Here is a 23,006-nt window from a genome sequence, read left to right as displayed (position 1 = left end):
GAAGAGATGCCCTGCCCATTCATGTTTGCCTCATTCACCGTTCAGCGTTTCCAACTCTTGGCAGGCACTCCATTCGTTCTTCCAGCCTTCGTACTTTCACCTTCCTCAGTAAGATGCAGCAATAAGCTAGAAAAAATATCCATGGAATGCTTTTCTTCGCACTTGTTCCGGCGACCTGAAAAGTTGACAACACTTTTTATTGCCCAAACTAGTCCCTCGGTGTTTTCAAAAAGATCCTCCTTCCTTTCCATTGTATATGCATTTGGATTTGAGTTAGTGTGTGAGTTTGCGTTGCGTTCCATCTGTGTACGTATTGATCGCTTATGAAATAATTAGTTTTTTCGCGAGTGATAGTTTATAGTTACTGTACGTGTGTGTTTATTTGTGTGGTTGTGCCTGTGTTCCAGACAACTTGACATTCAGATTATCTTCGCCAGACAACTTGACATTCAGATTATCTTCGCAAGTATAAACGAATTTTTTGGGGGTACATGGACAATGAAAAGTGTTGTAACTGAACTTAACGGTGCATCATCTTCCTAGTTAGTTATTGATATTAGATCGGAATTTGTTACATTTCATTCCAAATAGTGACCCATTGTTCGAACAATTTACTTACTCTATGTCAAGGAACTCTTCTCAAAAACCTTAAAGAAAAATTTAGAGGTTATCTGCCCCCCCCCCAAAGAAAAATGTGCCCTGCCTGTCTGGTAAGGCACGCGCCGCCCCTGGTATCAGTATTTCTTCTGGCAACCCTTTTTTTTCACTTATGGCGCATGTACGTACCTAGGTGTCAGGTTCAATCGGAAGTTTGTCCCCTCGCGAAAAAGAGGTATCTTTCCCTTATTGCACAACTTGGGAGGGCAAGACACTTTGTGACCCCCCCCCCCCAAATTCACGTAGGACACATTTTATGAACATGTTAGTAAATAATGTAAAACTTTAAATTTTCAGTTTTTACAAGATATATTTTTAAAGGATTCAAATAAGCTACGTGCTTCTAAGTTTGGGACTTAAAATTCATGCAGTTATGAAATCTGTTTGACATTAACGAATGCCAGGCCACATTACATTCTAACTGAATCTGTTTATACCTTGCCCCGGGAGTCTGTGGAGCAAGCGAACGAAAACTAGTCCTCTGCGCAAGTGTAGACTCGAGAGGGCTCAACCAATGAAAGAGCTTGAGGGAAGGGAGTTGCATGAGGGGAGCAACGCGACTGCAGTTACCACCCGTTTGCAGCTGCGCGCATTGCTTTGGTCCGCCCACTCGCTTTCTCCCCTTCTCTACAGTATGCGCGGCGTTGCTCCACTCCTGGAACGTAATATGGAGAGTCGTTCTATTACTCAATATAGAATAAAAAATAGCTATAAACATCGTATTATATGATAGGTATTTCAGTGGTTTTTTGGAATGAACTTATGTTTGTAAGAGGATTATTACATAAATTATTCAGTAATGTTGACTAATCTGATAATTTGGAAAAGAAAAGATCTAACGGTGTACCCCATGATAATGTCCATAATCATACAAACAACTTACGTACACATGTGTAAATTTCATTTTTATTCTTTAAGAGTAAAATCTGTATCTTCACTGTCATATTCAATATACCTAACTACATGCTCATAAGAATACTGTGAACTTTGTGCTCCAGGAAATAGTTATCTCTATATTAGTTTTAGTAGTAAATTAATAATATACAAAATTAGTAATAATTCTCTGTGCGTGAAACGAGCCTCGCACAACAGCAACGTAACCGAGGGTGGTCACTTTTATTTCTTTGCATTTTCTTATTTTCCGTAGTTTTGTACAATTTTCGCTAGTCAGAAAAATGAGAAATTAAGTAAAATACACGTTTCTTCGCGAAGACCAGGGTTTCAAGCCGAAATCCTCGGGCTGGCTTGGTCACTTATGCAACCCCCATTTCAAGAAACTCACATGTATAGTTTTTTTGTTACTTTAAAAGAAGCATATTACTTTCTGCGAACATTACTTACCCTCACATTAATTTCAATTTCTCAGCCTACTGTGCAATCACGCAGTCGAAACTGACTTTTCAAAATACTATCTGTACGATTTTAATTATAATTTATAATTTCTCTACTCTCAACATATAAAATATTATCTAACATTCTTTAACAAGACTAACCCAATATGCTAATGAAATTATAGGTGATTATCAATGTGGATTTAAATTTAACAGATCAACTACAGATCAAATTTTTCACATTAGACACACTTGGAAAAAAGTGGGAATATAATCAAAATGTCAATCAGCTATTCATTGATTTAAAAAAAGCATATGATTCGGTCAAAAGAGAGAAATTATATAATATATTAGTAGAGTTTGGAATACCTAAGAAGCTTGTTAGTATGATAAAAATATGCACCAGCAGTGGCGAAGATATAGTACAAGCAATGCAAGCACTGCTTGCATAATTCGAATATCATTTAATGTACTTAATGTTCTAACCGTATTTAGTTTCCATCGCACTCGATTTCGCGAAAAAATGCGGCCGCAAACTCCCCCAGCAGCTCTGTAGCAAGCACCAGCCTAAATGCTTGCAGCCGTTCTGCGGGAAAATAAGGCCTCCGAAGGAGTCACATGGCGAAGCGTGAAATTCTGGTGGAACCCGTCCACAAAGCTTCTACAAAAAGCTGTGCTTTCCGAGCTTGCGTGATTACCGAAAATAGCCGAGTTCAACCGAAAGCAGAAGGATTCATCTATGGGTACGTTGCCAGCAAAAACTAGTAACGAATATTTGTCTTCATGAACACGTAAACAAGATCGCAAATATAATAATAATTATTAGTCATAAAATAACTAAAAGAAGTTATTATCACTGTTCTAAATTCCATATATATCATATTATATTACAAATTATTTTAGATTTCGCGAAATGTAAAACGCGTAAAAAAAGTTGACATTGGGAGTTGGGGCAGTGGAATTTCTGCACCCCCGTGAAGAGTTTTCTCAGGGAGGGAGGGAAGATTGGACGGACCTTGGTCCTGCACCCTGCTTCCTGGTCGGTGCAGCTCAAATTACGCCAGAAGTGTTGACCGCTACCAGTGTTTGCAACTGCCAAATTATTTACGCAGTAATTCAAGTGAGCTCTTTCACAAATTTTACAATCAATAAATTGGCTGCTTTTGAATAAAACTTGGTGAAAATAAAGCTATCTGAGAAAGAACTATCTACTGATATTTGTACATGGCATAGAAGTAAATCGTATACATTCTGCATATTATGAGCACAAGAATATGTTTTAATGATTGATTGATTGATTTGTTGTTTTAAGTCCACTTTATGCACAGTAAGGCTAATCGGGACTGGACCTACAGTTTAAAATGGGATCTGGAACACTTGTGCCTCCACCGGGTATCGAACCCGGAACCCCTTGATTACAAGGCGACGACACTACCACTGCGCCATCGGGGAGGCCCGAATATGTTTTAAGTTCTATTATTATGACGCAAGTGGTGTTCCCAGGGTCTTTTTACGGTCCCCATTTTGTCATCTTTTCCTTCCTTTGACGTTCTTTCTTAGATATACTGGGCCAAAAGGGGGTTATGTCTACCATCCAGGCACGTATCCAGAAATTCTTTTCGGGGGGGGGGGCTAAACATTATTTTTTTAGAGGGGTATAGATAGAACCTCGCAAGGTTTAAGGTCGATGGTGGCGATTCAGTTCCAAAACGGTGGGGGAGGGGAGGGAGGGGGCAAGAAAAGTTTACTTTCTCTTGGTAGACAAAGGTTAGCATTAAAAAGCCATAGTGCGGGGCCAAAAATGGAGAGCAACTGTCTCCTAAATCTGCCACTGTTTAAGCTGCTGTTTTTTTTCTCTTCAGAACGTGATATCGGGACATTTTTTATCACTCGATTCCTCTGTTGCAATGTACGAACGTTGTGTTTGTGCCGAAACGATCTCAGTATGTGTATGTGTCCGTTACACGAAGCTGTTATGTAATGGACAATCCATTCTAATGTTTTGATTTGATTCCTTCCTTGTGACTTGGATCATCAAGATTTAGGAAGAATTCAGACCGAAGGCACACACACGTAGTTTTCAATGAGTGAGCCAATAAACAGAGACTTTTCACACCGTAGCGGCACGACAGGCTGCACAAGCCTGTGTTCGATTTGTGAAATCCTCAAGCGACACGTATAGCTTGTAGCTTCGGTGTGAAACCTGGTGGGTCAATCTCATTGTCACCTTGAAACAGCAGCTGACCACAGAAGAAAAATATCTTGTCAACCGGTGGGAATGTCCCTTAATTTTATTCTATCTCCTTTTTCTGTGCTTGTTAATTAAACAGACAACATCTTACGGTTGGGCATACACAAGAGATGTGCCATGCAGAAATTTTAGCGGAAAATGGAGACTCCACCAGGCATACTGTGCCATTGCTCTACAGCGACAGGAAAGGATCAAGAGAAGCCAAGGGTGACTCGGTAGCTCATTTGGTAGAACAAAGAATGGCACGGTATATGCCCGAGTCATGGTCGAGCTTGCTTTTTCCGCTAAAATTTCCACATATGCAACAACTTAGTGCTTTCTCTTCTCGACATTCATAAAATTTTCGGCCTTCATGGCTGCCCCTTTGTGGTAGTTAGCGTTTGAGTGTTTTTCCAAAACAGTTGACTTAAAAGTTTTAACCCACGAAACTCTCGGACTGCATACAGGAAACTTTGTCCGGTTACTAATAAATCGTCACTCAAAACTTAGATTTTCAGTCGATCTGTGCAGCTTATTTCCTTTTTTTTTTTTTTTTTTAAAAAAATTATGCTCCAATGCCCATTACTGCTGAAATATTTACTTTAGAGACCTTCGATCTCTTCGGCTCATGACCCGAAACTATAGTGCAGGAGGCTTTAGAAAGATCGCTTCGCGGGCTTACAGCTGACGACAATATGGGGGCGTGTCTGCGAAAACGAATCAGGTCCGCGAATGAGCGAGCCCGGTTTTCACAGGTAGCTCGCTGCACCCTTCTGGAAAAGTAAGTAATCCTCTGCCTTTTGCTACCTCGGCCTGTTTGTTCGGCTGAGAAGCAGACGACACGAGAGTATCGGCAATAGTGTGCGAGCGACGTCTGCTGTTAGCCCGCGAAACGCTCTTTCTAAGGCCTCCTGTACAATAGCACTACAGTGTCGGCAATGTCTTCAGCTTTGGACCCGAACTTGTAATAGTGGTAGACTTCCGCACTTTCCAGCAAAATGTGTCACTAGTTCTCCCACCCCTAATCTCTACATCGTATAAAACTGTCAATGGACACTGACTGATCACTAACCGACTGTCACACTTACTCCTGAAACCTTATTGAATGATTCTGTTGTACAGACCAACCGTGAAATTGAATCCGCGTATTTATATCCATATTATATTCTGGAATGTTGCACATAAAATGTTTTCTAGTTCGACTCCACCTCCTATTCACTTTTCAGAGAATTAGTAATCAAACGAATCACCCGACTGCCTTCAACAGTGCTTTCTTGTGCAACTGCCAAATGCTGACAAATCTTTAAATAATGCTAAAGTTCGTTGCGACAACACCGAAAGAGCAAGAAAAGTTTACATACAATATTATCAATAACAGGGTTATCCCTCAGGGTTCTAGAACATTCTCCGCTTTTCCTCAATAATTTTCTCCGCTTTTCCTCGATCTCTTTAATTTATAATCACAATATTTTATTTCACACACACAAGCCAAAAACCTCATTTTATCTAGTGTAAATCGAAAAATTTCGGAGGGGGCTCGAGCCCCCTGTGCCCCCCATCTGGATACGTGCCTGCTACCATCCCCCCCTTCGCCCCGGGCACGCCATTGAATGACACTTTATTACTTAAATATTAATGTACATACTCGTTCTGCTGAAATGATTCTGATTCCTCCGCGTAATTTTTATCTCCAAACTGATATATCTTTTGTGACGGATAAAAAAAATTAAGGAAATAGGTTGGTATCACTTTCTGTTGTTTCAGAGATTTTCAAAGTGATCTTGTGTGGATGCTTGCAGTTGTGGAAAGCGCGTGGGATAGTGTGAGTGTTTGTTGCTTCGTGTTTTGTGCTGTGAATTTATCGGAATGAACGCGTATTTAGGAACGGTTGATGTGAAGTGCGGGTGTATTAATGAGCAATTGAAAATTGCTTCGTTTAGCTCGAGAGATATACCAACACCGCATTTACCGGACTTAAAAACAAGTTAGCCCAAGGGGTTTGTGCGACATTTCCAAAGGGTGGCATCCAATGGACCAAGAGTTTGAAATTTATTGTGGTGAGTACATCGTCTATGCATGTGTTTCTTTGCTTTGAAATGAATTTTTTATTGTTTGTGTTTAACTTTTTATTTAGTGTTTAAGTTACTCCAATGCGGTTTTTAGGCTGCCCAAAAATACTAAATTACATCATGCAGCGTAAAATAAACAAATGATTCCCATTTTTTTTTTATCTAAATCTGTTTGGTCACCGTTTGACCATATTAAATAATAATGAACAAATAAAGGTACTAATAAGTAAGAAATTCCGTCTCCCTTTAGTCGTATGCGGAAAGTTCGCATATGCAAAACGTTTAATATCATATGAATAACGTTACCTGGATTTTTTTTAAAAAGTAAATGTGACTTTTGCGGATCATATGGTTTATTTTTAGTACAGTCACTTTATTACGATATTTTGACAAATCCAGCGACTGGGTAAATGAGGCTATAAACCTTGAATCTTTCCCCTCGGCATGTCGTTGTACTACATGTTTTGTTGTACTGAAACATTGCTTGCCTCCTTCGTAAGACTACGCTTCGCTACTGTGCACCAGTGAAACAAAGTAAAATTCGTGTGGGTATTAATGTGTCTGACAAATTTACAATTCATGATGGGTTAAAACAAGGAGGTGCATTATCTCCATTGCTCTTTAATTTTGCCTTAGAATATGCTGTTAGGAAGGTAAAAGAAACTAACGAAGGACTAAAATTAAATGGTGTGACTAGGTTGTTAGCATATGCAGATGATGATGACTTATTAGGGATGATATAAATACAATTAAGAATAATGCTAAAATATTTTTCAAGACTGCTAAAGAGAGAGGTTTGGAAGTTAACAAAGATAACTAAATATGCTTACGGGCCGAAACCAAGTGTCAGGTAATAATCAAAATCTATTTATTGATAACTCGTTTGAACTAGGGATTGCCAAACGGATCCGGATCCGAAAATACCGGATCCGGATCAGAGAGTTTCGTATCTCAATCCCATTATAATATTACCACACCTTAAAAGGTATTATGATCTTCGATTACAAAGAAATTTTTCATTAGTTAGTCCTACAAGATTTTTTTCAAGTGTTGTTCCTAAAATACTTTGCTACGCATCGGCTAACACACTCGAGCACAAAAATAATCTTACTTGTGTAACATAAAATGTCAGAGGTGATTTTGTAAATGCCATTGAAACGAATGTATTGGAAATGGAAACACTCATAAATGTGAGACATTCCATTCCAGGATGAAGCCTTTAACACATTTAACAAGATAGAAATGTTATACAAAAATTATACAATTGTTCTACAGTTACAGTTTTACAAATTAAAATAAAACATTATATTCAGTGTTATATACAAAGTGTAAGACTAACAAGAGAGGTTATCTAAGTGTCCCCCTTCGATTTCCATGAAACTTGGCAGGTGTATAGAGGGGCCCAAAGGAAGAAATACGTGTTTTTTTGTTTCAGCTAAAAAAAACTGTTTTAGGGGGCAACCCCCCCCCCCTCAAATGTCAAGATGAGGACAAATTGACGTGGGGATATAACCCGTGTGTGTACCTCAGATTTTCATAAAAAAAAAACACGTACGTCTTCCTTTGGGCCCATATATACACCTGCCAAGTTTCATGGAAATCGGAGCGGGACACTTAGATAATCTTCCTTGTAAGCAGGGACGTAGCTAGGTTGATCAGTTCGGGGGGACCAAATCTGAAATTTGTTTCTATGCAAATATCACCAGACAGTAAAGTTAAACAACTCTGTGTGATGCGCGCGCGCGCACACACACACACACACACACACACAGATAATATATATATATATATATATATATATATAATGTTTTATATGTACATTATATTACATTATAATATTGCTACATATATAGTGCATTGGTATATAAAACTACTACGAAGTGTATATAATATATGTGTGAATACTGGAGGTCAAATAAGCATTAGAGTTCAAGAATTTTCAGGAAGCAAATCAATTTATGAAAGTACTACTATTAAACTATTACTTTACAGTTTTTAAAATGTATTTTACTTTCTGCCTGTCTCAATGACAACTTCTTTTTTATCGAAACTACTGTGGAAGTGCTAAGCTGATTTCTTGACATCTGATAAATTATTCTGTGCAGGATTTTTCCTATTTAGCTATTCTGGAGAATCCTGTGGATTGCATTATTGTCTGTCAAGATATTTGATATTAAGTTTCCGGAAAGACAAAACTACTACATTTATTTTCAACACAGCTACAAATGCAACCATCATGAGGATTCTTCCAAACCTACAGGTGAAAGGGCCTCGCCGATGGTGTAGTGGTAAGGTCGTCGCCTTGTAATCAAGGGGTCCCGGGTTCAATATCCGGTGGAGATAATGGCACAGTGGTTCGGATCCCACTTTAAACTGTAGGTCCAGTTATGCAGTTCTGTGCATAAAGTGAAGACAACAAATCAAACAAACAAACCTACAGATGAAATCTTACACATATTCATTTTTCAGAATTTACGAAATCTGCTTAGCACTTTCAGAGGAGAGATGTTTTTGAAAATTCATCTCTGCTGAGACATGCAAAAATCAGTACAACGAAGCTAGTAAACACAGTTTTAAACTATATACAGGAGTCGCAGCTGTGGAATGTTGACACATTTGTGTTCGTGCTTACTTACGTAGCAATTGCTAATCTTGAGACCGAGGCCATTACCGGAAGTTACATTCTTGGAACTATCAAAGAATGACGTCGCTTCGTTTGTAATGCAAACGAGTCTATGACACGATCAACATTTAATGACGTTGAAATTTGTTGTTCTATGTTTATGATTGCCAAAGCAGATGTTCTCTCTTGGTTTGATTTATTTCTGAGGTAAGATTTTAATCTCTTGTGCACGCTAAAAGATCGTTCACACGCACAAGATGATACTGGTAACGTTAATGCTACTTGTAACAGCTCTGCTGTAATTGGAAAAATTGTTTCCGGCAAAGCTGAATGCAGGTCAGAAATGCTGTTTAGTGTGGTTGTTTGTTTTATATTACGAATATAGTTTTGTAGTACCTCAATCTCATGTTGGTTATACTTGATATCAAACTTCTGTGCGAAGGCTTCAAGCGTGCCTTTATCTAAGAAGTTGGAAGATTGGGGATGGCAGGCTTGCACTCCAGCAACTACACATTTACTCTCATCCGAGAAGCGTCTATTGAATTCATTTGTTATATCGTCCAGTACAGGAAAGAGCACTCTTCGACGAAAAAATACTTCATCAAAATGCATTCCGACTTTCTTCGGGATACTTGAGGTGATGAAAAAATTTGAAAGCTGGGAGTTTGCTGAAGAACTCGCTTTCCTGGTACCTCGCTGAGGAACCTGAACTTCATTATCTTCAGCAAATTTCATTATCCTATTAAACATGTCACGTGACTTTTCTTCGTTTCTTAAATCTTGGAGTGTCTTCTGAACAGACGAAATAAATGCATGCGCATCTGCCAGAGTTACATCTCCTTGCAGAAAGTAGTTTAATCCTCTTGTAATTCCTAATATGTGCTGGAATACAAACAAGAATGCTACGTTGAAAATGGACTTCAGGCTCTTCAGAAGTCCTTCAGCAGATGCTTGTCCGTGCTCTTCCTCCAAAGCTAAGCAAATTACCTTATAGTTTTTAGCAACAGCATCCACAGCACGGCTGTGTGATGCCCACCGTGTTGCAGACAGGCCAGGTATGGTCGAAGGTTCAATGTCTAAAGCTTTCTGAATGTCTTGAAGGCGTCCATGTGGCAACACTGAACCAAAATAATTGTGTAGTGATTGTAAAAAATCAAAGAATTTTTCGCCTCCTCAGATGAACAAACATGCACTATTATTAGGTTCAACTGGTGTGCATAACAATGCACGTAAATTGCAAGAGGATGCAATTCTCTAAACATTTTTTGGACACCACCTACGTGACCACGCATGACATTGGCTCCATCGTAAGATTGTCCAACACACACTACTTCTGGTTTCACTCCTGATGATTTTAAAACTTCGTTCATTGCCTGTACTATCGATTTTGCATTTAAGTCTTTGAGTTTTACAAATGCCAAAAAATGTTCAACGGGTTTAGAATTGTTCACATAACGCACACATACGCTGAGTTGCTCGCTCACACTGATGTCACGAGTTTCGTCAGCTATAATGCTGTATTTCCCTACTGCGTTCATTTCCTGCACAATAACATTCTTAATTTCTTCACCACAACATACTATCAGTTGATTCTGCGACTCCGGCGACATATAGGAGGCATTCCCAGGAGCCTTGAAGTCTTTAAGAAATGGATCGTACTCCTGCAACAGGTTGAATATTTCCAAAAAATTCCCTCTATTCAGGCTATCTTCATGTTCATTGTTGCCTCTAAAAGCTAAACCCTGTCTCCCCAGCAGAAGAACAACTGAAACCACGCGGTGCAAGTATTTGCGACGTGCGTGAATTTCGGCTTCTGACGCACGAATCTGTTGTTCCAATACGTCTCCCGTTTCCATTGAAGTCTGCAAAGAAGAGGGTCATAATTAGTTCTAGTTCATAATGTTCTTTCTCCAGCATCTTCTTACTCCCCCTCCCCTTTACTGTACCACCTGGACATGCGTGTTCTTTATAAGTGTCCTTTCATCAATTTCATCTGATCATTCTTCATCCTTAACGTCGCGATTAACCAAAAATGGAAGAAAAGCGACTTAAATAACAAAAATACAGTATATGCTAAATAATACCTAATCACTGGTTAATCATGAGCATCGTTACCTATCAGTTGCTGGGGTGACATGCTGTGCCGTAATTTCTTACACATGATATACACATTACAATTTTCTGAGTTATTAGGGTGATGCTTGCCCTGATTCCTGCTACTTTACCAAAAATTAAATCGCAATATTTTGTGATATATTTCCGAGAAGAATCGAGGCTTGCCCCATAAATACACCTACAATACATTTTAGAACAATTCAAAACACCTGTAAGAGAATAACAGCTTCTAAATTGTTATTAAACTTGTTTCCAATTATGGTTCTTTGTGGAAATCAAAAATTATTAAAAAATAAAAAAATATTAAGAAGTAATTTGTTTGATATCTCACTATGAATTTGAGGCACGAAAATTCTCCGGAATCTATTGGGAGATAGATACTCTATGTCCAAATAATAATAAATATATTTTTAAAAAAACACACTTCTGGCTCCAGCAATAATAACACGAAGAAAAGATACAGCTAGGCGTAGAGAAGCTACACAAACACAAAGCTGCGTTGAATAGCATACTATTTTTACTATAAAATCCCTGAAAAAACTGTTATACCTGTTCTTTAATTGTAATACAATTCCACAACGAAATATTTTCATAATTACCATTATTCATTACAACTGAGAATAATTTCTATGTATCAATAAGCACAACACATTTTCAGATTTTAACTATTTAGTATTTTCAGAGCACTCCCGCATATAGTTTGTCATTATTGGTGTCCTAGAACTCAATCGTTAGGGCGTCTGACTACCATGAGAAAGACCCGGGTTCGATCCCCGGCGGAGGTGAACCGGGATTTTTTCCCATCTGTTCAAGCGGCACCGGCGCCCACCCAGCGTCGTATAAAGTGGGTACATGGAGGGAACTCTGGCGGGTAAAGGCGGCCACCTTCGGCCGTGATCAAGAATGTATGGAGCTCTAACTCCACACTCTCTATACGCCTACATGGCGTGGTGAAAAGCACAGGGGAGCACTTTACTTTTTACATTATTTGTCATCATTAACAAAACATATTACATACACGCACACACACATACACAGTTTTTTGGGATAACAATTATAATTTGTTACTTATTAGAAACGCTTATATTGAGAGCGAAGCAAACAAGAAAAATATTACTCATTTCATATCTTTCATTCTTTCAAGCAGGCAATAACAATTTTACTTTCACGAGTCATCATGTAAGTAAACTGCTACATTTTCTTCGTCCTCTTGCATCTGCCCCGCCTCCCTCCCCCAAAGCCCTCCTGCCTCCTCACTCAAGTTATTCCTTGCTCGAGGGCACCGAGGTCATTGGACCGTTCTGGTACTTGGCACCCTGGATAGAAGCAAAATCTAGCAGAATGAACAAAAAGAATCGGAAACAAAGATTTACTGGGGAAGGGAAAATTTAACCATATTTGCGTATTGCCTTTCAGAAACTGTGCTCTCAAACAGCAGGGGTACAACCCAGGGATAAGTCTTCTCTACCATTTGATTGTCATTTCCTTCCCTTTATCTTCTCCATCTTCCCTTGTTCCCTTAAAGCAAGAAAGACCGCTCCTTGCAATTTGTCAGGTTCGACAGGTGACGGCTGTCCTCTCTCAGGAATATTTTATGACAGGCAGTTCAGAGAGTATTTGGGATGCAATGCCGCCGTTGGTTGTCCGCAACCTTCGCGCCAACATTTGTTGAACAAGCTTGTTGTATTGTCTCCATTCAAGCTTTGTGGTGGTCTTAGGACCGCCTTGTGCCTTGTCAAGATGTTGCTTTCCTGAAGATAGAAGATCGCGTTTTATTCGTATTTCTGGGCCTCCTCGATGGCGCAGTGGTAGCGTCGTTGCCTTGTAATTAAGGGGTCCCGGGTTCGATACCCGGTGGAGGCACATAGTGGTTCGGACCCCACTTTAAACTGTAGGTCCAGTCCCGATTAGCCTTACTGTGCATAAAGTGAACTTAAAACAATAACTCAATCAATCAATCGCATTTCTGGCTGCGAATTAAGGCAGAGACGTAATGATAACAATAATAGGACGTTACAAAATCATATTAATAATAGTAATAATGATGACGCCTTTAACATTGAAATTATTTTCAAATTTAAATTCTAGCAGTATTCCATCGCAAGCAGCACTTTACATTACGCGAGTGATTTGTAACTCTCCTCCAGACACAAACGTACGCAGGATTTTCTTTCGGGGGGGAGGTGGAGAGAGACAATATAAAATATTTGGTAATTACCACTTTTGGGATTTCTTTTTAAAGTTGTTCAAAGAGAGAAATGGTATCTAGGGTCATTTTAGGGGGTGTGGGGGTTGAACTTACCAATTTGTTTTTTCCCCGAGTTCTTTAGTTTTCATTTCAAAATTTTGTTTTTCTCAAAGTTTCGGGAGAGTTGTAGCCCCATCAGCTCCCCCATGTGTACACCAATGCCTCGAGATGTAATAGGAAAAATAGGACGCGTGCCACTTTTCTTGCGCCAATTTCGAAAATTGTGCGCCTCTAAACTTGCACCCTGCATTATCGCAAAACGACGTTGGTGGTTTGTACAAGTGTCATGAAGACACTGACTTAGGTATTTTCACACTTTGTTTATTTCTGTCTCAGTTCGTGTTATCAGTAGGGAGCGCGTTTATAATAGCCACAAACCATGCTATTGGCGCCAAAAATGACAACTTCAAAAAGCCCAAAAGTAGGTAGTAAATATCAACTTGTTATTACCTTTCTTTTCAGTTCATTTGTGAATTTTCCTTCATTAATTGCCATTTACTTTTATTCTATGTAATTTTATTTTTCAAATTTTGTACCGCTTTTTTGTTACTTTTAGTTAATCGCAATGTTGACGATTATGAATGGCAATTAATGAAGGAAAACTCGCAAACTGCCATCACAATTATATGTAATATGCAGAATATTATTAGCGACTCAAATATTCTGGTTTTTCTTGTTGTTTTTTAACATTCCCAAGAATAAATTCACACTTTTGCTTTATATTGCACATTTCTTATAACGACACGTTCACCACGGCGGGCCTTCCAGGTGTGGTTTACCACGTTCCCTTATAACCAAACAGTGCCAGGTTCAAGTCCCGGTGGAGGCGCATTACACAATGGGTCGGAGTCCAAATGACATTATAAATCCAGTTCCAATTAATATATTTGAGCATAAAATGGACTTTAAACTATTTTTGATTACGATGACAAGTTATTGTAATAATGAAAGAAAATAATATATCCTTCAGGATTCAAACCTAGGACTCAGTTTTACAGAAATTTTAATCTCTAGACCAGTGCTTCCCAAAGTGTGCGCCGCGGCGCCCTGGTAGGCTTACGGGGCCGCCGCGTGATGTTCCAATATTTTCAATGAAATTCAGTCATTGATATGATTGTTCCAAATATATGTTCTTATTTTGTACTTGTTACATAAACAATTTTTCTGAATTTTAAACAAGTTTATTTTTTAACTTAAGGCAAGCAACGTAAGCACACTAACAGAGCGTTACAAGTGTTAGATAGGGCCTCCCCGGTGGCGTAGTGTTAGAGTTCGCCACCTTGTAATTAAGGGGCCCCGGGTTCGTTACCCGGTGGAGTCCCATAGTGGTTCGGATCCCACTTTAAACTGTAGGTCCAGTCCCAATTAGCCTTACTATGCATGGACTTAAAACATCAATTCAGTCAATCAAAGCAAGTACTAGATTAGGCGCTGTGGAAAAATCTTGAAACACGAAGGGCGCCGTGAAACGAAAATGTTTGGGAACCCCTGCTCTAGACAGTGGAGATTAGCTTTGTTCCTTCGTTCGTCAGTGCTGTATATATTTTTTAAAACAATGCAAATATAGGTAAAAATTATTTCTCCGCTCTGCAAGGTATCGGTAGACCGTTAACATCTGCTAGCAATGCCAACAATGCATTAGTGTACATGTTATTATCTCGGCTTCCACTCTCTGACATTCATTCTAAACGATGGCATTACTTATTTAATTTATTCCAGTGTTCGTGGCGGAGAGGTAAGCGTAAAGGGCTACGAAATCAGAGATACCATGTTCAAACCTCCACCAGCCATTGGTGACTCATTCTGTTTGTCTATGCTCCCATCACTTTTCCATCCGTCCATCATTCATCAATCCACATCGACTTGTCGTAAAAATTAACCTACGAGGTAGGAAAAAAGGTAAAATAGCCAAAATGGAAACCTATCGAATTTTAGCCGCCTCAGTGGCTGAGCACGTTAGCTCCCGAATTACGATTTTGTCCCCAAATGTTCTATGTCCTCTTCATGCACAAATAGGAAGCCAATCGGGACTGGACGTACAGTTTAAAGTTTGATCCGAACCACTATGCGCGTCCACTAGATATCGAACCAAGGATATATATGGAATTATATGGTGACGACATTACCACTACGCGATGTCCTCCCCTGGACAGGCAGGCGTGTCTTTTGTTACTGTCAATTCATTAATTTCTTGTATCACCGTTGCATATCTTTGACGAAAATCAAAGTACATCCAGTGTTCGAATTAAAATGGGGGGGGGGAGTTTTTAATTTAACTCCTGACCATGTAAAGAATTTACCCTCATAAGTATATTCTAGATCATATTTTGCCATTGCTCAGAATTTGACGCAATCATTTCTTTCAATTTCAAGTAAATGTTACATTAATATCAACATATATATATTGTCAGTTTCTGAACTAAATTTTACATTAAAATTAATACTGTTGTTGGTTTGCAAATTACAATATATATATTTAATGATAAAATATGGAAAACAAAAGCATGCGTCAAGTTCCACACTATATTCTAGCCACGGCGCAGATGCAAACCAGTGTTTTTGAAATGACCGCTTTCGCTTTCCGAACGTAGTATTTGGATACTTTTGCAAAAGTGGTTGCCTAGGATTATCTACCTCAAGATCAGTAATTGTTTTCACATTAGTACATTCACTTGTTTTGTCTAACTTTGGAACGTCAGAACTTGGACCAACACCCTCTTCATTGCCGTCATCTTCCACATGTTTTGAGATAGTTTTAAAATATCCGGTTTTGATAAATTTATCCATTCAAGATGGAAATGCACAACAACGCTAGAACTCTTCCCACACACGAACAAATACACAGTGACCGTAGGAACCCGATAGCAGACCTTCCTCGCAAGCAAGAACACAAAGCTAATCTCTGGCTCTGAAGCTGAAGCATAGAGCAATTTTAAATCTCAGAACAATGTCAGTACTGGAGAACTCTCTCCATAACCTATGTCGCTCGACCACCTACTGTTGACCGCTCGGCCACGGCGGAGTCTTTGATTCCATCTGTATTGGAAGGGTCATTTGCAACAAAAGGGTTGGATCTCTGGTTTCCAGGAACTTAGGACAAGGGTAATAACCTCAAAGCAGGCAGATTTTATGACCTTGGTTATAATCTGGTAAGCAAGGAAAGGGTGGAATTTTGCTGTCCTTGTCACGTGCCAGTTTCACATGACACAATGAATGTTGCAAGGAGGAATGGTTTCTCGGAATCGACAAGAGATGGCATCACGCCATATAAAGAGGATCAGAGCTCATTGTAAAAACTTGGAGCGGAGAAGAGGGATTATATATATTATAGTAAATTGAGAAATATATAAAAGAAGAGTTCAAATACTATAATAGAAGTAAATAGAATGATGTATATAGTAATTTGGAAGAATTAAGAATATAGCCGCATATGAAACGTTTAGGAAAGTTATTAAGTGAGCAAATGAATTCAGAAATGTATCTCAATCTCTTTTTATTTTCCTGACGAGGAGAACATCGTCAGTGTTTTGGTTGTTTGTCCCCGGTGGCGCTGTTGTCAAATTAGACGCCCCGAAGCACTTTTCGGTTGCGCTTTTTCTTAGTCGCACTGGGCCATTGGCAGCGCTTGCTATTAGCGATCCTGGTTATTCCCCTTTGGTCGTTAAATAGGAGGTGGCGCTGTTGTCAGATTAGACGCTCCTAAGAATCCTCTATAGCTTTGGTTCAATTCTCTACAAGGAATGCAGCATAATGATTTGTCTATAATTATTGAGAAGAGATACGGTAAAGAGAAATATTTGCGATAAATGAAAGAAATAAGATTCTTTTCCAGTGGCAAAGAAGAATAGAAGAAATAAGATTTGCTGCGGAAAGAATAAATAGAAGAATTTATCGAGAATATAAGAATATCTCGGCGGAATATAGAATATAATAAGAATTGCTGCTGAAAGAAGAAATAAGAATTGATATGAATAGAGGAAATAAGAACAGCGATGAATAAAATTGAAATGACTATTTTTTGTAAATAGAAGAAAGAAGAAGACATGCATATAAGAAGAAGAAGCCTTTTCCATATTAAAAGAAGAAGAAGCCTTTTCCATATTAAAAGAAGAAGAAGCCTTTTGATGATAAAAGAAGCCTTTTGATGATAAAAGAAGAAAAGAAGAAGAAGCCTTGTCGATTATACATATATATATATATTTTCTCTGTATTTTGTATAGTTCTCAGAATATAGATCCGCATTTAACTATATCCTCTTGGCTATAAAACGCTTTCTTATTTGGAATTCTCAAACAAAGAACCTATCCCCCTGAGATTAAGATGTCTGTAGCTGTGGTAAATAACATTTAAGTACGTACCCAAAAGGGGCGTAGCATTAGTGGCGCTCCTAACGTGGGGCATTACATAAGGGCGTAGCATTAGTGGCGACCAACGTTGCGGCTAGCAGAATTGTGACTAAGAAAGCGAAAAAGGAAGAAAGCCAAAATGGAGGAAGAAAATAAAATTGACGGCGAGAACAGAGAAACTATAATGGAGGAAATGGAAGAAAGAAAGGAAATATTAAACTGCTGTGGAGAAGAGGGAAATAAGGAAGAAACTATCCTATGCAGCTCATGCAAAGAAATGAAACATTGGCTATGTGAGAAGATAAGAAGAGAAAAGTACATAGGAATATGTGAAAGAGGAGATTACGTATGCAAAAATTGCAAGGAAGAAAGGATAAATGAAAAGGAAGAGAAGAAAACTGAAAAGGAAGAAGAGAAAATGAAGGAAAAACCAAAGAAGACAGAAGAGGTGAACATGATAGAAATGTTCCAGAAGTTATCGATGCAGATAGAAGAAAGTAGTAAAAAGAATAGCAGAGAAGCAAAAGAAAATAGCAGAATATTAGAAAGAGAATTAAAAACACAGATGGAAGAGAATAACAGAGAAGCAAAAGAGAATAACAGAAGACTCGAAGAGAAAATGGAAGAAAATAGCAGAAGATTAGAAAGAAAGTTTGAAGAAAAGATAGATGAAAATAGTAGAAAGTTAGAAGAGAAGTTTGAAGAAAATAATAAAAAGATGGAAGAAAGGCTCGAGGAAAATAGCAGGAAATTGGAAGCTTCGAGGTCCGAAACCCACGAAATGTTCTTGAGATTGAATGAAGGAAATAGAAAGTCGCTGGAGAGCAAGATAGAAGAAACAACGTTGTTAATCGAGAGTACAAGTTTTGATGTAAATAGAAGAATAGAAGAGGAGGTTTCGAATCTCAGAGAGGAAAATAAACAAAGAAACGAAAATTTGGAGAAAAAGCTGATTGAAAATAAATCTCAAATAGAATTAGCTGTTTCAAGAACAGAAGAAAATGACAGCAAGACAGAAGTAGATGTTTCCAGAATAGAAGAAAACTAAGACAACACAGAAATAACGTTTCAAGAGCAGAAGAAAATGACAGCAAGACAGAAGTAGATGTTTCCAGAATAGCAGAAAATGAGGACAAGATAGAAGAGAAGGTCCTTATAGAAGATAGAAGTTGGAAGATGAAAGAGGAAAGTTTCAATGATGAGCATGACAGTAAGATAGAAGAAGTAGCTATAAAGTTACGAGAAGAAAACACTCAGGAACTTAAAGAGGTCAAGGAAGAGGAAGATGAGAAAATAGAAGAAGAAGAAAGAGGAATAGAAAGAGATGAAAAATTTAGTTGTCAATGTAATGATGAAGAGATCAATGTCGAAATGAAGATGATAGAAGAAAGTTCCGGTGACAAGTCTCTGACGGAGGAAGAAAATAAGCATAATCCGAGCAGAAGATGTAAACAAAGAAAGAAAAGTAAAATGAAATTTAGATATATTTACGTAAAGACATGGAAGAAGAAGAGAAAGAAATTAAAAATAGAAAAGAACCTGAAGAAAGTTAAGAATATGGCAAGAGGGGTTGACATAGATCGATGTAAACAAAGATGGAAGAACACTAAAATGAAATTTAGATATATTCACGTAAAGACATGGAAGAAGAAGAAAAAGAAATTAAAAATAGAAAAGAACTTGAAGAAAGTTAATAATATGCTAAAAAGGGTCGACATAGATCAAATGGATTTTGATGCTACTTCGCCAAAGAGAAGGAAGAAGAAGACGAGACGGAGAAGACAAGGAGAGCATGCATTTTATGAAGATGTAGAACATAAGAAGAAATCTTGGCAGAAACCAGATTGGAAGAAGAGAGAAATGAAAGTAATTTCTTTATTGGAAGAAAGTTGGAAGAGGAGGAAGAAGAATCTTGAAGAATAGAAAAGAAAAGAAAGAGAAGAAAAAGAGGAAGAGAAAGAAAACAAGATAGTGACAAGCATCGAGTATTTGAAAGAATAGGAAGAAACAAATATGACCGAATAGTGCAAAGGAAGGAGATGTTATGACTTATTTAGACTGGCAAGCAGACGTTTCTAGAATTAATAAAGTTCTCTGAAAAAGTTCCAGTTTACCAGAAGAAAAATTCGTGGAATTATTAGTGATCTATTTGAAGGAAGAAAATTTTAGTTCTTTAATGTTAGTTCCTGTAAGAAGATATATAGATATGATAGTCATCGTTGGAGGAAAATCTATTCTGCAAGTTATATCTAAAGAAAGAATAATGAATGCTAATTTATGTCACCACTCCATTAAACAATGAGACTGATAGTGAAAGATCAAACCTGTAAAAGAAGAGATGCCAAAGAAAGCAATATGGAAAATGGATGTAAACTTTTCAATCGTACGAACAGAAGAGAAAGAAGAGAACAGTTAGGCACAGAAGGAAGTTAATAATGAAGAAAACTCTCAGGAAAAAGGAGAAGACAATATAGAAGATCGAACAGTATCAGTAAAATGAATTCTTTCTAAGCTTAGACGATTAAAAGTCATCGTGTATTTAGAAAAGTGCAAATGAAATGGGTTGTAGTCCCAGAAGCTAAAAAAGAATCGGTTGTATTCCGAGAATGGGTTGTAATCCCAGAAGTTAAAGAATCGGTTGTATTCCGAGAATGGGTTGTAATCCCAGAAAATAAATATATCTAGATACATGCTGATATGAAATTAAGGCTGATGTGAAGAATTATTGTAGCTGATAGAAACACTTAGATGGTCAACTTAGAAAAGAGAGAGAATTCTTTGAAACGAAAAATCTGAGCCAACTGCTAATCTGTAGAGAGATTGCTGAAAGAAGAAAAGGGTGAAACGAAAATTATTATTTTGGCAGGACATCGTCAGGTAAAAACTATCTTGGAGAAATTAGACGAGCAGACTTGCAGGAGATGAACTATTGAAGAATTATATTTTGTATTTAAAATAACTTAAGATGTCACGAATATTTCCGGAACGGTGATAAGATATCTAGAAACGAAAATAGAAACAAGAGATAAATCGAGAGATGAGAAAAATGCTGCATGCCAGGAGATATAATTTCACAGTGAAAGTGAAAAGCAATGTAAGCTGTAGAAATGTGAACCAATGAGAAAAGTCAAACGAGATGTAGATAAAGTGGAAAAATTTATCTATTTCCAAAAGATTTTTTCCAATATATAAATTTTTATCCTCAAGGAGGGGGATATTGTGTCACGTGCCAGTTTCACACGACACAATGAATGTTGCAAGGAGGAATGGTTTCTCGGAATCGACAAGAGATGGCAGCACGCCATATAAAGAGGATCAGAGCTCATTGTAAAAACTTGGAGCGGAGAAGAGGGATTATATATATTATAGTAAATTGAGAAATATATAAAAGAAGAGTTCAAATACTATAATAGAAGTAAATAGAATGATGTATATAGTAATTTGGAAGAATTAAGAATATAGCCGCATATGAAACGTTTAGGAAAGTTATTAAGTGAGCAAATGAATTCAGAAATGTATCTCAATCTCTTTTTATTTTCCTGACGAGGAGAACATCGTCAGTGTTTTGGTTGTTTGTCCCCGGTGGCGCTGTTGTCAAATTAGACGCCCCGAAGCACTTTTCGGTTGCGCTTTTTCTTAGTCGCACTGGGCCATTGGCAGCGCTTGCTATTAGCGATCCTGGTTATTCCCCTTTGGTCGTTAAATAGGAGGTGGCGCTGTTGTCAGATTAGACGCTCCTAAGAATCCTCTATAGCTTTGGTTCAATTCTCTACAAGGAATGCAGCATAATGATTTGTCTATAATTATTGAGAAGAGATACGGTAAAGAGAAATATTTGCGATAAATGAAAGAAATAAGATTCTTTTCCAGTGGCAAAGAAGAATAGAAGAAATAAGATTTGCTGCGGAAAGAATAAATAGAAGAATTTATCGAGAATATAAGAATATCTCGGCGGAATATAGAAGATAATAAGAATTGCTGCTGAAAGAAGAAATAAGAATTGATATGAATAGAGGAAATAAGAACAGCGATGAATAAAAAGGGAATGACTATTTTTTGTAAATAGAAGAAAGAAGAAGACATGCATATATTTTGTTCATAGAAGAAATTGATAATAAAAGAAGAAGAAGCCTTTTGATAATAAAAGAAGAAGAAGCCTTACGATAATCAAAAAAGAAGAAGCCTTTCCATATTAAAAGAAGAAGCTTTTAAAAGAAGAAGAAGCCCTTTAAAGAAGAAGAAGCTTTTTGATAATAAAAGAAGAAGCCTTTTAAAAGAAGCCATTTAAAAGAAGAAGCCTTTTCCATATTAAAAGAAGGGCCCCCCCCATTACATAAGGGCGTAGCATCCTACATTTGCTTCCGAAGATTTTCTTCGGAACAGTGTTTCCAACTCTGCTACAAATTTACCAGAAAATAATATGTAGTATTAATTTAGGATAATTTTTAATCGATCAAAATTTTGTTTACGGGGGCCAGTTACAACTGCCGGGGCCAAAGCCCCCCATCCCCCCCCCATTACATAAGGGCGTAGCATCCTACATTTGCTTCCGAAGATTTTCTTCGGAACAGTGTTTCCAACTCTGCTACAAATTTACCAGAAAATAATATGTAGTATTAATTTAGGATAATTTTTAATCGATCAAAATTTTGTTTACGGGGGCCAGTTACAACTGCCGGGGCCAAAGCCCCCCCAGGCCCCCCCTAACGACGTCCCTGCTTGTAAGTGTATTAATTACAAATCGCGCGCATACACACACTATATATGTGTGTGTATATATGTGTATATGTATGTATGTATGTATATATATGTGTATATGTATGTATGTATGTATATATATGTGTATATGTATGTATGTATGTATATATATGTGTATATGTATGTATGTATGTATATATATGTGTATATGTATGTATGTATGTATATATATGTGTGTATGTATGTATGTATGTATATATATATGTGTATATGTATGTATGTATGTATATATATATGTGTATATGTATGTATGTATGTATATATATGTATGTATGTATGTATGTGTGTGTATATATCTGTGTGTATGTATATACGTATATATATATATGTATATTAGGAGGTAACAATATGTTATAAACACATTCTTACTTTCCAAAGAAGCGCTCATGTGGGAAGGCCAAACGGATCCGGAACCATCCGGATCTGGCCATCCCTAGTTTGAACCAGTTTCCAAATTCAAATACTTAGGAGTAATATTAACAAGTGCAAATTATGTTAGAGGAAATAAAAAAGCAGGCTTAATTCAGGAAATGCATGTTACTTCTCTCTTCATAAACTTTTGTCTTCTCGTTTAATATCTAAGAAATTAAAAGTTAAAATATACAGAACAGTAATTTTGCCTGTAGTAT

The 23,006-nt window shown here is 37.6% G+C and overlaps 1 protein-coding gene across 1 annotated transcript in view; it reads left to right on the top strand.

The window, feature by feature from the left end:
* Positions 1 to 23,006, top strand: part of LOC145996041 (protein rolling stone-like) — a 115,125-nt gene that overhangs the window by 61,759 nt on the left and 30,360 nt on the right. The window lies entirely within an intron of this gene.

The sequence above is a fragment of the Lepisma saccharinum genome, chromosome 1 (genome assembly GCF_977018435.1).
Source record: "Lepisma saccharinum chromosome 1, izLepSacc3.1, whole genome shotgun sequence".
In the NCBI taxonomy this organism is placed as follows: Eukaryota; Metazoa; Arthropoda; class Insecta; order Zygentoma; family Lepismatidae; genus Lepisma; species Lepisma saccharinum.
The sequence above is the reverse complement of the archived record's forward strand: the minus strand, read 5'-3'. Positions and strand labels throughout refer to the sequence as shown.